Here is a 15,370-nt window from a genome sequence, read left to right as displayed (position 1 = left end):
CCACCCTGCGCTGATTGGATAGAAAAGTACCCCCGCTTCCATCACTGTGTTTCTTTTTCACCAGTACACTTGGTAGGGGAACGCCCATCTACAGGACCGGGAAAGTCACTTCAAACTGAAAAACACGCTGCATGGCACTCAGACCTTACAAGAGACGCTCGTGTGAGAGGAGATGCGCTCACAGCCTATAACCTCGATCTGAAAGCAACACTCTCGCGTAGATAATAAGACACGTTGCGTCAGTTATCCATGACAGATATTGGCTTTTTAAATGCTCCGCATGTCATAATAATCTAAGCGGATTCATTTGTCTCGGAAACTGCTGAGCGCACTGGCTGGATGCGTTTGGGTGAACAGGTGGCGCAAGATCCAACACTCCTAATTTATCGGACGTTAAGCGTTTAATAGGATAGCCTACCTGCTTTTAAGGTGGGTGAGTAGAGTGCGAAGTTTTTCTCCCTCCTCAGACAAGGCAACAAAGATGCCCGTTTTGGACCAAGACAAGGGAACGGACAACAAGACGCATGATGGCGAGACCTCAGACAGCGATGAGAGTACCTTTTCGGGCTCGCTCGGCAGTCCTGACCCGGACGTCATCAATAACTTTTACCACACCAAGCGTGTCGGGACCTACCTGATCGGAGGAAGCTGGGAGAAGGGTCTTTCGCAAAAGTTAGAGAAGGTCTCCACAGTCGTACGGGAGAAAAGGTAAGACATGATTGTAGATAAAAATTACATCTCCCAAATTAATGTGCAATTTCTAAACTGTGTACCTCAAGGGTAACACGGCATTGCATGCATCTGGGTGTCAGATATAATGCTTTAAAAGAGCATTTTTCTTGTTTTCAGCTTCTCTTGGCTTGTCAATATATATATATATATATATATATATATATATATATATATATATATATATATATATATATATATATATATATATATATATATATATATATATGATACCACTGCCTCATATCATTTTGGGCAAATTGGGAGTCAAAGGGGCTTTCTTATGCTGTTGTATGTTGGTGGTATATGGGCATTTAAAAGGGTCAAATAATAAATAATATTACAGAAATAAATTTAGCAGATTAAAAATTATAGAAGACTATGTAATCAGAGGGGTTAACCCAGTGGTACGACTGCTCAGCTTAGTTAACCAGTTGTACCTCAGAGAAAGTGGTCAGCTCTGCTTGCAATGAGCGCCCTTTGTTAATGAGCTCATGTTGCATCGCCAGCTGTCGAGGTGCAGTGCATGCACAGTACCGAAGCTCCACCGGCAATATTTGCCTTACGTGTTTGTGTGAGAGAAAGGCTCAAACGGGAATGGAAAGCACCTGCTTTCCTGAGGCGTTGGATGGCAACTTGTGCGTTGCTTTGTCTGCTGCTGCTGGTGATCTCACCTTCTGCATGCGCGTGTGGCTGTGATAGGGACTGAGAACAAAATTGTCTGGCCTATGAGGAAGCAAAGCTGCTGCTTGCATATGAAATGACCTCGTTGATAAATGGGGCAGAGCTCATTGGGATTCTGCAAACGCAGGGGTTTGAGATGGGCATCCATTGGCCAGTTGTTGCCTTTGTCTCGATCTCTTCAGATTTTTTTTTTTTTTTTTTTGGAAAACTGCCAGAAAAAATATTTGCATCTAAGAAAAACAAGCTCCTCCTCTCCTTTCTCCATGTTTCAACATGTAAAACCTGTTTGTGCGACTATACCCGTAGATAATATTAAATTGTTGAAAATGTATGTAATTATCTTGATCCCTGTTTACCCGTTGGTGCTCGCTCTGTTGCTCAGAAGAGAAAAGGCGCCTCTCCTCTCCCCTTTTCCCCCTACTCTCTTTGTTTAGGATGATGCAAACAGTGGTAATCTCACAATCAGGCACAGCTCTTCATTGAATAAAGACATCCAATAGGAGCTGTTAGGGAGGGTGGGAGGGCAGGGCAGCAAGTTTGTTCAACCAAGGTTATGTCGGGCCAAAAGATATGCAGCAGGTCCTCCAGTTCCCCTTTTTAGCATCACTTGAAAGATGATATAGATGTAGAATGTAAAAGTGAAGAAAGGAAAACGATGGGGTCATCATGGTCAGGGAGGTAGGAGAGGTCACATGGGTGTGTTTTTGATATATGTAACCCACTTTCCCCTCTACATTCCCCCTGCAAAACCCCTCCTTCCTGTCTGAGGGGTGCCTAAACAACTGAGTCTCCCAAAAGCCCCCTGGCAGCATGCTCCCTTCCCCCTTGATATCCACCCCACCCTTTTCATATGCACTACTGTAAATACACAGCCCCAATCCTAACCTGGCACATACATTTCCCGCAAGTAAACATGGGCAATCTTTAACTGTCACGTGACGAACAAAAAGTTTCTTCTGCAAGCTAGGTTTAATTAGTAACTGTAAAAAGGTTCTTCAGAGGGGAATCAATTATCAGAGCATAAAAATGAGCTGAAGGATGGTTGTAAAAATAAGCCAAAGGGCAAAGAAAAGAGAGGACACTGTTGCACAGTGTCGCTAATGGATATGGTGATTTGTTCCACTTGTCATGCTGGTCCACATCTGTAGACTCTCCTTGAGATGATTTGTAATGTATGGTAACCATGTTCTTGAACTCAGTCTAGACAGGACACAAGGAGAAGCACAGGCAGAGAATGAAATATTTTTATTGAATGCAATTATCCACAAGAGTCTGCCATTGAACAGAGGACGCATCGTTTGCCATTTATGAGGACATCTTCAAGGATTTCTTAACAGTAACTCAAGTAGTCTTCCATTAAAACATTTTAAAAGGCGAAATGAAAGGCAAAGAGTAACACCTTTTAGTACTGGAGTTGCTTACATCCTAACCTATCAAATGAGATTAACTTTAACGTAGCAGGAAAGCAAATAGAGGTAGCTTTAACTGCCCATTTGGTTTTGGCACTTTCTCGGCATATAGGATAACGTTTGCTTTCCCTTTACTTTATTGCAATTCTGTTACCTCTCTCACACTCACATGCCTCCCTTCTTTAGGGCCTTGCATTACTCCACACCCTAAGAACAGCTGCTTGGGAGAGGTCAGCGGCGAGTTATGTTCCCAGCAATAAAGATCAAGTTGCGTCATCACCTGTTACGCTCCTTGAAATTTAACCCTAAGAGTCACACTAATATTAGAGTGTGCTTTTGCTAACTACAACATATGGCACAGGGTTTAAGAGTCAACCCACAGCTGCCAAGAGAATCTCTCCTCATCCTCTTACTCTTTCCTCTTCTCTTGTTTTTTCCAGGTGGCAGTTAAGGTAATTGACAAGCGGAAGGCCAAGAAGGACTCATACGTCACAAAGAACCTGCGGAGAGAAGGCCAAATCCAGGAAATGATTCGGCATCCAAACATTGCACAGCTGTTGGACATCCTGGAGACAGAGAACAGCTACTACCTGGTGATGGAACTGTGTCCTGGAGGGAACCTCATGAACCACATTTATGAGAAGAAGCACCTTGATGAACGGGAAACTCAGAAATACATCCGGCAGCTGGTGCTGGCCGTCGAGCATCTTCACAGGGCTGGCGTGGTGCACAGGTATGACAAAGGACACGGAAACTGCCTGCTCTCCCAAATCTGAAAATATTGTGTTGTTTTTTTGTGCTAAAGATTGCTTTCAACATGTGGCTTAGGTCTATCGTGCACATGAATACACAAGAACACCCAGGTCTATTGTACTTGTTGAGTTGTATTTAAGAACTTCTTTAAATAAACTAAAAGCACAGGATATTCAATCATCTTGCAATAATCCAAACAGTGTTCATCATTATTAATATATCATGTTTAAAAGATGTACAAATTCATAAATTCCCAGTTGCACAAGAGATTCCATCATGTTGATCTTTCTAATGGCTTGTAAGACAGCAATGACTTCTATCATCTTTCATAAAAACTGACTGTGTTAGCGGGTGCACAACCCAAGTATAGAGGCCTTAGGCCTTGACGTGAGTATTAGGGATTCGAGTCCCAGCCTCTGTCATACTCTTCTTACCTGTCAATATACTGCAAAAAAAGGGCAAAAAAAAAATCCCTTAAAAAAAATCAACAGGCAGTGACATCTCTTCTCTCCCTTTTTGTCTTGCAGAGATTTGAAGATAGAAAATCTCCTGTTGGATGAACAGGACAACATAAAACTCATAGGTAAGGCACAATCAAATTTTCCTTTCTTCCAAAAACACAGTCTGTACTCTATAGTGGACAACTGAATAATTAATGGTAATCATGTAACTATTTATTAATGATGGCTGGATGGTCACTGTAAATTTTCTCACCCTGAGTGCAATCAGAGTCTTAACGAGGTAAAGAGGAAAAGAACAGCTAAATCTCCTGTTAAAAGGCTTACAAGCTTTCGCTGCGGCATTAATCTGGCTCTGTCTGTTTGTGCATAGCTGAGATATATAGACAACAAAAAATCCTAAGAATGACACTTACCACACTTTCCCACTCTCTCCTTATTAGATTTTGGCCTCAGTAACTGCGCTGGCATATTGGGATACTCTGACCCTTTCAGTACCCAGTGCGGCAGTCCAGCCTACGCTGCTCCCGAGCTGCTGTCCAGAAAGAAATACGGCCCAAAGGTGGATGTTTGGTCCATGTAAGTTCACATTCATTCTTTAGAATATGAATTCACCTGTTGTTGTTTACAGCAACTTGAAGTTTTAAATATGCACATTTTGCTTTACAGTGGAGTCAATATGTATGCAATGCTGACCGGGTCACTCCCTTTCACCGTGGAGCCCTTTAGCCTTCGAGCTCTGCACCAGAAGATGGTGGACAAAGAAATGAACCCTCTACCTCCTACCCTATCTACTGGTAACTGACATTTACTAAAGACTGAATGTGTCATAAATTCCAATTGTAGGCACCTGGTAGTCAAACAAACATTTATTTTTGTTAATTAGGTTTCTTGAACTTGTTTTTATTGGCACTCTGTCTACATTTAGAAAAAAAATGACTTAAAATTATCATTGGCTAGATGGAGTTGCACACTCCCACAGTTACCAGCAGAAAAAAATATTTCCAAAGAATTTTCTGGTGCAGCAACAAACAGGTTATGTGGTTGCATTTCTAAAGAATTTCTCAAAGGTAGAAGAGGGTGGGGGTACAGATAATACTGGAGAAACGAGTATCAAAACGAAACTACTGGAAGCAATGACACTTTTCACCTTTTACTTGTCACGGCAGTGATTCCTGCTAATTTTCAAATGAAGGATTGACTCAACCACCCTACTGCTTATTGTAGTGATTCAATCTGAGAAATGCTCCATGAAAAGAAGGAGGAGATTTGGTGCTGACATTGTATTGGAATATAAGGAGAAATAAGTTGGAAAGGTGTTGGTTTTGACTTCCAAGTAAGGACAAACTGATTGTTATACATGTAATGACATGTTTAACTTTCAGGAATCTTCACAGATTGGGACAGGCAACTGTTGACAGCACAGTATGATTTATTCTTTTTTTCTCCTCTCAGCTGCCACCTGTCTGCTGAAGAAGCTTCTTGAGCCAGACCCTCACAGGCGTCCAAATATACATCAAGTGATGACTGATTCCTGGTTGCAGCTGGCCAATAGGAACACAGGGGCACCTTATCGCAGCAGGTATGCACAGGCACAGATGCAGTGCCTTGCAAGCCTTTTCACATTCTGTTACATAACAACCACTGTAGTGTGCTTCTTCAGGGAAGAGATGTGTGATCAGCCAACACAAATCAGCCCATATTGTGAATAAACATTTGTGTTTTTTAAATGGTTTGTAGATTTAATAGTTTGTAGGACTAACTTTCCATGCAACTAGAACTGTAAGTAGAGACTAACATTTTTTGCCCTGTCCTTTGTGCGACATAGTTCAAGCTCAGGCAGACTTAAAGAAAAGCATCACACAAAATTTCAAGTCTTTCCAGGAATTCTCATTTAGATTTAAGTAGAGGTCATTCTCACACATGAAGAACGTTAAAATTTGGTTCAGCTTTGGTTGGTCTTACTGAAAGGTTAACTTCCTTCCCCAGTCTTTAGCAATCTCGCACAGGTTCTTTTGTAGAACTGCAAAAATGGGAATAACCAGCACTCCAAAATATACAAGGTTATTGTGAGAAATATGTGTGCACTACATTCTTCTTAGGAAAAGTGTTCTGACTTTAGCACCACACAACTTCAAACCGTGACAAACATTCGCGTCCTCATAAAGAAAAGCCTCCTTGCAGCATGATCCTGTCACTATAAGTTTTCAGGGAGCACGTTGTGTTCACTGTTTTCTGCTATGAAGTGATTTGCATTTCATCCAAAATGTCACCTTTTGCTTACTCTATCAGCAAAACATGCTGCTCCACATGTCATCTGTCTAGTGGTAAACTGAAGCAGGAACTTATTTCACTTTCCTTAAGACTAGATTTAAGGAAAGTCAAAATCTATTAATACAGAATTAATAGATTTTCTGCTTATACATTCTCCCACATGAACACTGGATATGTGCAGTTCTACCAGTTAGCATGGGTATTTTGGCTGTTTCTCTGTTGAATGCGCTCTTCAAACAGTGCTTAGTTTGAGAATCTTTTTTCACCAAAAACTTGCAGATATTCTACTTTTTTGGGCTAATCACAAAAAATCCCAACAAAGCAAATTAGTCCATAAAACTAAATTCAAAAATTGAGTGGAGTTTTCATAAACTTGCAATGCTTTGCACATTTAAAATGTTCACACATTCAGATACTAACTATGCAGACACTTAGTAAATATACTGTATTACAGGATAAAACTAATCTGGCTTCTCTTTGTTTCAAGAATCCACATTGAGGAAATAAATCAAGCAGTTCTGCTTCATATGACGGAGAAGATGGGGTACAAGCACAGCGAAGTGCTGAGCGCTGTCCTCACCAACCGTGCCTGCCACACTCTGGCTGTCTACTTTCTTCTCAACAAGAAAATGAAGGCTCTCCAAAGAGTATCGGGTGAGTGTATCGTAGCTAACACCTGAAACACAGAGAAGCAATCTAAACTCAGCTGCTCCCATGCAGTTTTCTTTTTTTTTTTTTTATTCTGAGACAGTTGAAAAACCTGGATGGCCAGTTCTGAGAATCTTTTTTTTTTTTTTTTTTTCAATTTCTGTGTGTAGGAGAAGCAGGAGAAAAAGAAGCTAGAGAGAAGCAACAAATGAAATACTATCAAACAGAGTGGAGAAAGCATGTCGATAAACTAACCATCCCTCCAAAACAGACGCCCGTCTATCTGGCTGTTAGCAAAGGACAGAACAAAGAAAAAAACACAAAACAGGTAAGGATTTGCACTATTTAATGCAAACAAACTGTATTCACATGAAAAAGAATAAGATATTAAATGCATGATTTTATTTCTATTTTTTACATAGGGTAGGTTGACTGAGCATGCATCTTCATATACAGCAGCCTGTTTCACACAACCACACTTACCACTCCATGCAACCCTCCCTTCGTCCCTTCCTCCATCCCTTCATCCATCCATCTATCTACCTGAATGTAACATCTTGGACAAACTTACAGCCATTTGTGTTGCAAATGTACAAGCACTTTATTTTACTCTAAACACTGTTCTGATGTTTGACATAATATGAACGACAGACAGCGTAGCACTGAGGAATGTAAATTTGTATAAAGCTGCACTGGAATTCTATTTGGAACAACAGTGTGACGAGTGAAGAGGCATGTGAGCATCTGGGGAAAGCTAAAAATTAAGCTCCTTTTTACAACTTGCTTAACTTTGGGAAATGTGACAGTATGAAAGGGGTGTTCTTGATCCCTGGACTCAAGATAGACTAGGTCTGACGAAGTTAAAACTGAGTCAGGTTGTTTAATTATGTTGCTCAGTACGTGCTGTGACATAAATGAGATGCCATACTACCTAGACACGCAGGTCATAAATCAAACATTACGTGTTGCTCCAGGTCTATTATTTTTATTGTTCACCTGTCTCTACAGTAACTACAGAAAAAAATATATACAAGAAAGTCCCAGCAATGGGAACTAAAGGTACACCTTTTCTTTCTTCAGGTCTTCTGAGAGCATTGGCTGTGGGACATCGTAAGTCACCTCTGGCACCTCCAGGCACAGTTGCATCATCATCCATGGAGTACCTCGAGATTCATCCTCCTTCCCCAACACTCCACAGCAGAGGAGGCGCTTGGCCACCCTCCCGCCGGTGAACACAAGTCCAGAGCATAACATCCTTGCTCCACCAGCGCCATCACCAATCGGCATGCACTCTTTTGGTTCCCTTTCGAAGGCAGAACAAATTGAAGACACACCTTCCACACCTGGTACAAGCTGACCAATGGGACTCTGTCACCACCACGCCACGTCTCTGCTTTCCAGCCCGACTCCTCTTACTTAAAAAAGGCCACCATTCCCAGTCCCCCAGTCCTGATTTCTAACCCACAGCCCAAAAGAATTTGTCATCGATGGGTGTGGTTCCTCCGACACAAGTGGAAGCCCATCTAGCAGTGTTGGAAGTCCGCCAGGAGGCTCAGCATTTATGCCACTGAAGTCTGCCTTTAGTCTAATTAACCCCAACTCTGCATTCAGCCCTCCATCCAACAGCGCGAGCAGCGGTCCTGAGAGTCCAACACATCGCAGCAAGCTTAGCTCTGTGGCCAAAGGGCCCAAGAAGAAAGTCCCACTGCAGCCTTTTACATTCCGACCGGAACAATTCATTGAGGAAGTAGTTTCTCCACCTCCTTATCCGATGAAAACTTTGATGTGTGCTTCAGGTGCATTGAAAACCCTCTGCTGAGGGATTTGAAAAAACAATGAAAGGAACATTTGGGCCCCTCTCAACAGTTTGTAAAAGTTGGAGAGGTTTTCCAGAGCGGCCTTTGAACTGTGAGCTGGCCTTTTATTCCAACTGAGCCACTTTTCTCTTCAATATGAAAACTAGACATGGGCCAGTATGAGATTCTCACTGTACAATAACCTTCAGTAGAGACACAACATTCTAGTCAAGGTGTTAATTATACAGGGTGACTGTTGCTTGTCAGCTGCAGTTGTCAAACAGCAGTTGTTGAGCTAATAACAGGTAGCACACCCTTTTTATTTTTTATGTAATTCTGTGTCGTGTTTTGTTTTTGTAACAGCAAATTCTTCCAAACTAGAATTTGTATCTTATTACAAGTAATGACACCTGTAGAGGCCTTCTTGTACTCAGCTGACCATCATTGTTCAGCAACAGGTTGAGGAGGAGGGAAAGACCAGAAAATTTCAGTCGCTCTGGCACTTTCTCCAACATCTAATTTTGAGCAAAAAAAAAAAAAAAATGTGATGCAAAAATTCAAACCTTGTTAGTCATTGAATCTAGTGACTGGCCCATGCCTATTTAAAATATAAAAAAAAATATGGAAGAAAAGGGTGAAAACTTACCATTTTACCTCTCGAGTACTGTGTTATTACACACGATACACAAACCTCATCTTGAGAATGTCAAGATGAGACTTGAAATGGATCTTCTGTGTCCAAGACACACGGTGAACTTGGGACATCTTGTAATACTGGCCTTGATGACTAATGCGCAAACTCACACTTACACCCACACACACACGCACACAAAAACAAAGCCCTGTAATATAGACAAAGTTTGAAGTACTTTGTTTTGTAATATTGCTTCATCTGGTTTGAGAGCAAGCCACAGACTGATTCACACCAGCTAACAGGACCCAACTCTTAACCCTAACCCTGACTTTACATGTGTAAATGTTGTTGTCTCTGTAGAAACTCTGTAATATAGCCACTGACCTCCAGCCAGCTCACACTGTAGCCTGACTGCTGGAAGGGAAAAAAACTCACTGCACTATTACTGAATACCAAAACCTGTAGGAAATAAATGTGCTGACTATCTTATACCTCACTGCATTAATCGTGCATTTTTGCATACTGTAGTGACAGTCAGATCTCACACACCTGTCTGTGTAGGATGTGTCTAAGTGCTGACTTTAGATTTAACACAATAAAACTACATAGGGACCAATGGTAGAATCATAAGCTCACTTTTTTATGAACTCGTTTCCCATCAGTGATAAATTACACTTCAGATCTTTTTATACACACGTATTAATTCATCAACAGAGAAAGTCATACGTATGGATCATTTCACAGCTGAACATGCCAGTTTGTAGTCAGTAAAATAAAATAGAGCATCAGAAGCCTTATTAAACTTAACCAACTCACTGAAACACTGAGGGATTTAAAGTGGGAACAAGTGCTACTCATGTCACCTACCACAAAAAAGTAACTCACCTCCCTTTGTCTTAATGCTGTAGTTTGTGCAATAGTCTTAAGTGTTTAACTACAATGATGAGTTTTTGCCAAGAGCTCTTTGAGCGTGATGTGAATGTTGTTTTTTGTAAATAGCTGTCTTAAATGCCCATGTCCCCTTCACGTTAATAGTTCAGTATAGGAAGAATTTCAAAAAAATGTTTATGGAAATAAACTTTTTACATAAAAAAAAAATGATAAGGCTTCCACAGGCACAAGGGATTTTTTTGCCTCATTATTAAATACTGAAAAGTTGCATGAATTGAACTGTAATGTCACCATTTGAATTTGTCTTTGTAACTGCTTTTTCTTTTTGAAATTGACATTGATACAGACATACGGGGTCTTTTGTAAGATTTTTTAATGGTTTGGTTTGAGTGTCAAGAGATTTCTATACTGTATAAAGTATTTTAAATATCTATTCAAACGCTTCATGTCTGTCTGGTCTTTTGAATTCTACCAGTGAACTGTGTGGTATGTCTGAGGTAATAAGGTCTGGCCTGAAATTATAAAAATTACATCTTTTCAATTCAAGACCAAAAGATATTTGTGTTTACTTAACACAGTCCAACAGTTTTGAGAATTGGATCTCAAATTACTTACTGCACGCAAAAGTATTCAAACTCAGTGAAATTTTCCACATTTTGTCACATTATATTGACTTCACTATTTTATTGGAGGTTTTCCTTAAAGACTAACAAGGCAACAGTATGATACTGCCACCACCAGTCACAGCATTTTGTAAATAGGCCAAGAAGGTGGAGATTGTTGTATAAAAGAAATCTAGTAAGACACTGTAAGTTTGTGATTTATTTTCCTTCTTTTAGGAAAAGTTAATGAGGCTTTGCTTCTCTGCTCTGGAGAGAGGCATATTTCGTTCCAAACACATTGTTCCATTTGTCTAACATGTCATGCACATTTCCCACGAGACAACTCAATAATGGAAAAAAAAAGAAGAAGGGGGAAAACACTGGAGCAACAGCTGAAGGACCTTTACAAATGATACCCTCACATACCATGAACCCCCGTCCCTTTTCAACGACACCACACACACACACACACACACACTACAGACGCTAATCTACTCAGCTGTGGCCACCTCTCCCTCCCCCTTCCTAATAATAAACATCACTGGGTGACACTGCCATGTCGAGACAAAGAAGAGGGTTGGGGGGAGGAACTTCAGCACTCTGAGACAAACACATTCACAGGACGACACAAACAGGGATGTCTGATTAAATCTGCGTGGCTAAGCTGATAGAAGCAGAGGGACAAGAGTGGCCCTAAAATGCATTAAAGCCAGAGCCCTTTGTTTATCACAGACAGGCGGACTTTTGATCAACATCCCCCAGAGGTCTGGTGTCACAAGCAGCCTGTGGGCATGAATACGCCAGCTTAAGAAGGATAAGACAGGATATGGACAGAGAACCTGAAGTTTGGTCTCGTCACACCTGTGTGGAATCATCTGTTAACAAAGAACATAGTTTATTTTTTGTGTGTGTGGATTGAATAAAAGCTTATAACAAAGCTTTATTATCCACCAACATGCTCTCAAATAAAAAGTGTCCTTTGTAGACAACAACACTCCCCTGTCAGTTTCAGACAACATCTTCATGGATACTTTGGTTTTATTCTGGAGTTCATTCACACATTTTACACCAAAACACATTCTCTCTGGGACAAATAATTTAGAATTTTTTCAGAATGAAATGATGGCTGGACATTACTAATATGTGTTTACTTGCATTAAATGTCTGAAAACTGGGATCTTCAGACATTTGGACATTGTACTGAAGAGTGAATCCGGTACATGGAGGTCCACAATTGTTTTCTTGATATCAAGTGACGCAAGAGAGCACTGCGTTTGAGGTGTACTAAATACCATACAAGGTTATAATATTATCATTATTTTTTTAGAAGGAAAGATATACTTATTTAAGCTTCTGAATAGCAAGGAAGTAATAAAAGATTCTCCCACTCATTACTCTGGCATTTAGGAAAAAGCTAAGTTGGAGATACCAAGTGACAAAAAATAAGAAACATTTAATATTATGGACACAGTTGGAAAAGGAAAGATTATTAATCTCTTTTTAACTTTTTATGACTAGAAAAGTTTATTATAAATGTGTCATTAAAAACAATATTAGTCCACTGCCAGGAATGCATTTCAATTAATTCAAAGCGAAAATTTTACAGAGCAGAAAGCTGAAAAAATATCTGGTTTTATTAGGTCTGTCATGATAATAGATCTTGTTGGATAATAATTGCCTCAGTAATTATTGTAATAGATAATAATATTGTTGTTTCTAGACTATTTTTAAGTTATAGGTTGATTATGGCATAATAATGCAAGTTTGTCATCTTAAAGACCATTACACTTAAATTTTGCACAGAACACTTTCCACTGGAAGTGGAAGACATTTTAAATACCAAAGTTAAACACAACCAAAAGCAATATATAAACAGCTGAAACTGTAAATAAAATGAATCATGAATTTCTCCAAAGAAATTTCCCTTTCAAAAAACATGCATCATCAGAATGAAAATTATTGAACTCATTTTCACCTAACATGTGATTAACTGATTAATTGCGTATTGCGGCAGGCTTTTTATAGCCCCAAGTGTTATTTATCCCCCTGAAATCACTGGGAATAAATTTAAAATACCTCCTGGAGGATTGAGCTGCTGTGGTTGTAATGATTATCAGTCACTCAGTTTACTTTAATATCCAAAAAATCATCTCATTGGTAATCAAAATCCCATCTTCAACAAGTCCATGGAGCTGTGTGAGGTTTTTGCTTCAAACAGTCCACCCATTATTCTGGTCTCCAAGAACTGCACCCTCACTGGCTTAAATGACTACAGGCCTGTGGTTTTGAAATTATTTGAACAACAGTAGATATAGCACAGATTCCTTACAATCTGAAGGATAAAATGCTTTTTACCCGACCATTTTACATGAATCCAAGAATATTTGCCTTGCTGCAAAATCGCTAAACATGTGTAGCCAGTAAAGGTGCTAAGAGCACTTCTTAAGGATACAGATACAAGTATTGTGTTACTGTAAATTTTATGTACCAAGATGTTTGAAAATATTTTCTTCTTCAACCAGCTCATTTGATTGTTAGACTAAATGAATTATTTATTATCTTAAGTAATGAGTTTGTTTTGTCCTATTGACTCCTGCAGTAAGTGATCTCTCTCTGTTGTCTGTTTTATAGAGGTAGAGGTAAAAAAAAAAAAAGGGGGACATTTTTTTAGAGGAAAAATGTCACATCCTTTAGAGGACACATTCAGTGTCCTCCCGAGGACACTGAATGTCCTTTAGACATTCTTTTAATGTCTCTAAAACATATATTTTAATAAAGCTAAATACACATGTAAAACTCTATAAACAGTTCTCTAGCATATGCATTGTAGACTTTTGGACACTGAGCTGTTTTGCCAAACATGTTTGTGGTTGTGTCATGCATTCCTCTTTCTAATATGCAAATTACAACTGAAAACAGGTTGCACATGCAAATGTTTTCATACAGCAATGACAGAGAACATGTTTGATTATTTCAATAATTACAAAATGGTGAACAATGTCTGGACAGAAGTTGCTAAAATAACCCAGTTAACACACCTTTCAACTGGTAAGAACATGCACAAGCAAAATCAAGTTGAATACTTTTTTTTTTTGCTTGTTTTTAACATAAAATAAGATAAATGATCAATTGTTATTTTAAATGACCAAAAGTGGCATAAATGGTTGTTAAGGACATATTAAAATAAATTTTTTTAGAATTTTCAATATTTCCTTAAGTGAAAACACAAATATGAAGAAAAGATTAGAGATGATGTTGTCAACAGTGAGTTACTAATCCAAGTAGTCTCAGAAATCATTAATCCACACCGATAGGATAAAGAAATTATTTTTTTTATTTATGCAAAGATTATTTTAGAAATAATCTGCTAAGAACAAGTCTTGTAAGAGTAATCCAGCAGCAAACTAAGGAAAGTGAGCACTAAGTTCGTAATCTTTGAAATAAAATTTCGGCTTGTCAAGATGTGAAAAAGACATGTACACATAAAAAAATCCTGAGAGGATTCTGTGAGAAAAGAAATGACATTTTATTTTACCTTTAGACTTTGAACACATTAATGTGAAGCATCTTCTGGCAGAAAAGGACAGTAATGACAGTGTCATTCACAAAGCGATACAACACAGCCACATAATGGGATGTTGTTCCTTTTTAACGTGTGTGTAAACTGTCCTATACTGTCCAGCAGGATTTTATTTCTCTCAATCTGTTCAGGCTTAGATCCTGATGACACTAATCCTGTTTTCTGCCTCCTCCCTCGTCACACATCCACGTGCACACCGGGGTGTCACTGGCAATGGGACGAGCCTTTGTGTCTGAGAAAAACATTGCATTAACCTGCTCCATGACGACGACAGCAGAGGATGCTCTCCGGCGGAGAAAACATGACCACACCAAGTCTTTATAAGAAGGGCTGTGCTGTGTTCTTGCATGCAGGTTTAGGTTGAAGAGGAGAGAGTGAGCGCATGGTGGGTTACCTGGCAAACACGACTGCACACAAAGATGTGGGAGGAAATAAACAAGCAGATGTTTTCTAATGAAGCAGGGGGCTTTGAGCACTCAGAAGGGATTTGGGTTATTCTGTCAGACTGACTGATGAAGGTGATTAATGAAACAAGAAGGCTGATGCACAGGCTTTACGAATTCATTGTTAAATAGACACAGAACAAAACTGGCTAAGTTTCTCAAAGATTAAAGATATAGCTACCTCTCTGATTAATTTGAGAAATCCCAGCACCATGTGAAGAACTTAACTGAGCTGTAACTAGTCGGCAAATGACACCAGATTGTCTTAATCACTTCAGCTGCAAACACATGTTGAACAAGCAGCCGTGTTAAGGAAACACAAAGGGGATGAATCAAGTCAAAGATTTGCCCTTTACCTGCATTTTACTTTAAAATATGTTAAAGTTTCCTGTACATTGGTTTTATATTTAAAAAAAAACATATCTTTCTATGGTTCTCTGTTCTTTTAATACAAATCTTTAAAGTGTAA

General features: G+C 39.4%; 1 pseudogene; it reads left to right on the top strand.

Annotated features, from left to right (window-relative positions):
- The first annotated feature begins 131 nt into the window (after window positions 1-131).
- On the top strand, window positions 132-9,121 carry LOC129357718 (hormonally up-regulated neu tumor-associated kinase homolog A-like; annotated as a pseudogene).
- The last annotated feature ends 6,249 nt before the right edge of the window (window positions 9,122-15,370 follow it).

Source organism: Poeciliopsis prolifica, unplaced genomic scaffold, assembly GCF_027474105.1.
Source record: "Poeciliopsis prolifica strain line A6 unplaced genomic scaffold, Auburn_PproV2 SCAFFOLD286, whole genome shotgun sequence".
NCBI classification, from domain to species: domain Eukaryota; kingdom Metazoa; phylum Chordata; class Actinopteri; order Cyprinodontiformes; family Poeciliidae; genus Poeciliopsis; species Poeciliopsis prolifica.
The sequence above is the reverse complement of the archived record's forward strand: the minus strand, read 5'-3'. Positions and strand labels throughout refer to the sequence as shown.